The 2769-nt window shown below is 50.5% G+C and overlaps 1 pseudogene; it reads left to right on the forward strand.

The window, feature by feature from the left end:
• Positions 1-276: 276 nt before the first annotated feature.
• LOC132220108 (mediator of RNA polymerase II transcription subunit 25-like) lies at positions 277-2769 on the forward strand (annotated as a pseudogene).

Raw genomic sequence — 2769 nt, forward strand, 5'->3', positions numbered from 1 at the left:
AATAAAAAATATATCGGGTCACTGGTTCGATTCCCAGTTAGGGCACATACCCAGGTTATTGGATGAAACCCTGGTTGGGAACATATGGGAGGGAACCAATGTTTCTCATATTGATGTTTCTATCTCTATCTCTCTCTGCCTCTCTCTTCCTTTTAGTCTAGAATCAATAAAAAATATATCCTTGGGTGAGGATTAAAAAAAGATATGGAAAACATAAAATGGGACGTGGTAACCATAAAAGGGTACATGGAAACCATAAAAAAGTACATGGAAACCATGAAAGGGGACGTGGAAACCATAAAAAAGGACACGGAAACCATGAAAGGGGACATGGAAACCATAAAATGGGACGTGAAAACCATAAAATGGGACATGGAAACCATGAAAAAGGACACGGAAACCATGAAAGGGGACATGGAAACCATGAAAGGGGACGTGGAAACCATAAAAGGGGGCGTGGAAACCATAAAAGGGGACGTGGAAACCATGAAAGGGGACATGGAAACCATAAAATGGGACATGAAAACCATAAAAAAGGACACGGAAACCATAAAATGGGACGTGGAAGCCATAAAAGGGGACGTGGAAACCATAAAAAAGGACACAAAAACCATGAAAGGGGACATGGAAACCATAAAAAAGGACACGGAAACCATACAATGGGACATGAAAACCATAAAAGGGGACGTGGAAACCATAAAAAGGGACACAGAAACCATGAAAGGGGACATGGAAACCATAAAATGGGACATGAAAACCATAAAATGGGACGTGGATACCATGAAAATGGACATGAAAACCATGAAAGAGGACATGGAAACCATAAAATGGGACGTGGAAACCATACAAAAGGACACGGAAACCATGAAAGGGGACATGAATACCATAAAATGGGACGTGGAAACCATACAAAAGGACATGGAAACCATGAAAGGGGACATGAATACCATAAAATGGGACGTGGAAACCATAAAAAAGGACACGGAAACCATGAAAGGGGACATGAATACCATAAAATGGGATGTGAAAACCATACAAAAGGACCCGGAAACCATGAAAAGGGACCCGGAAACCATGAAAAGGGACCCGGAAACCATGAAAGGGGACATGGAAACCATAAAATGGGACGTGAAAACCATAAAAGGGGACGTGAAAACCATAAAAAAGGACACGGAAACCATGAAAGGGGACATGGAAACCATGAAAAAGGACATGGAAACCATAAAAGGGGACATGGAAACCATAAAAGGGGACGTGGAATCCATACCAGAGGACATGGACACCATATAAAAGGACACAGAAACCGTAAGAAAGAACCAGTTCTCAGTGACCCCTGGTCAGGGCCTGCCCTGCATTGCACAGACTGGGTCACCATCCATGGTGGGCATGGTATCCCAAGGTGAGGAGAGTGGCCCTTCACCAGGCCCACTAGGGGACTTGGCCCTCAGTGAGCAGCAGCCAATCTCCAAAAAATCCCTGGCGTGGAGCAGGGTCCTCAAGTGGAAGAAGTTCAAACCAGGCACCGACACCCTGCTGATGCGGTCACTGCCTTGCCAGGTCTACGTGGATCATGGTGAGAACCTGAAAACAGACCTGTGGCGTCAGAAGCTGATCATGAACTTGTTCCCCTCGCAGCTGCTGATCCCACTGGGCCATTATATCCGGAACTCAAGGAGGGTCTAGTTCTCCTTCACCAACCTGGACCTGGAGTCCCACAAAAGCCTCTACCACACTATAGGCAGCGACTGTGGGGGCTTCGTGCACTTTCTCTTCATGGACCACAGCAAGTTGCGCATGTATATGCTCCTGTTGTCCCCCAAGAAGAAGACCTTCATGGGTCTCATTCCCTATGACCAGAAGGGCTTCCTCAACAGAATGACGCAGATTGTGCGGCAGGAGCTCAAGAAAGGTGAGTTGGGGGCATAGCAGGCACTGCCCGGGCTGAGCCCCCTTCCGGAGGACCAGGCTAGTTCCTCACAGAATCTGCTCTAGCTCCGCCAACCACAGTCTGAGCCTCAGGGCACTGTGGAGGCCACTGCAGCCTCGGGGCAACCTCAGCCCAAGCTGTTGCCCAGGTTCCCCCCAGGTACTGCCCAAGGCCCTCCAAGGACAGCTCCCAGCCTGCCTCTTTCACACCTATCCTTTGGCCCCAGAACCCTGGGGCCAACTGTGGAGTCTCCTCCTCAACCCACCCCTGACCCAGACAAGGGTGTGCCTCCTGCCCCCCGCCCCCCCCCCCGCAAGCAAGCTTCTCTCCATTGCCTCCAACCACCAGGAGTCCCTGCATTGTTGACACCACCACACCAGGCCTGGGGCTGCCCTAGCTGGGGCCCCTACTCTTACAACTGCCACCAGCCCAGCCCTGGCCAGCACAGCTTCCCCCGGGGGCTCCACTGCCAGGTCACATGCTCCTTTAGCTTTGGGTCCGGAACCCACTCATCCTGACTTCCTCTAAATGGAGCAGTGATTGCTGGGAACCTTTGAGGAAAGACAGGCTGTGGGCTGTGCTTAGAGCCCAGGCTGTCCACCATCTGGATGTGATCCCTGCCAAGCAGATGGGGACAATGACCCGTGGGTGGGATGGGAGTGAAGGGAGAGGTCAGGGGTGACAAGAGAAGTCCTGGCTCCAGCAACTGTGAATGCCCCAGCACAGACAAATCCCGCAGCTTCTGGTCTCCACATAGGCACATGGCAAGTTCCCTATGTACGCCCTTCGGGGGTGCAACGGCAAATCTGCCAGAATCTAGGACACAACATGTTTTCTGGTTT

This window comes from Myotis daubentonii, chromosome 17, assembly GCF_963259705.1.
Source record: "Myotis daubentonii chromosome 17, mMyoDau2.1, whole genome shotgun sequence".
NCBI classification, from domain to species: domain Eukaryota; kingdom Metazoa; phylum Chordata; class Mammalia; order Chiroptera; family Vespertilionidae; genus Myotis; species Myotis daubentonii.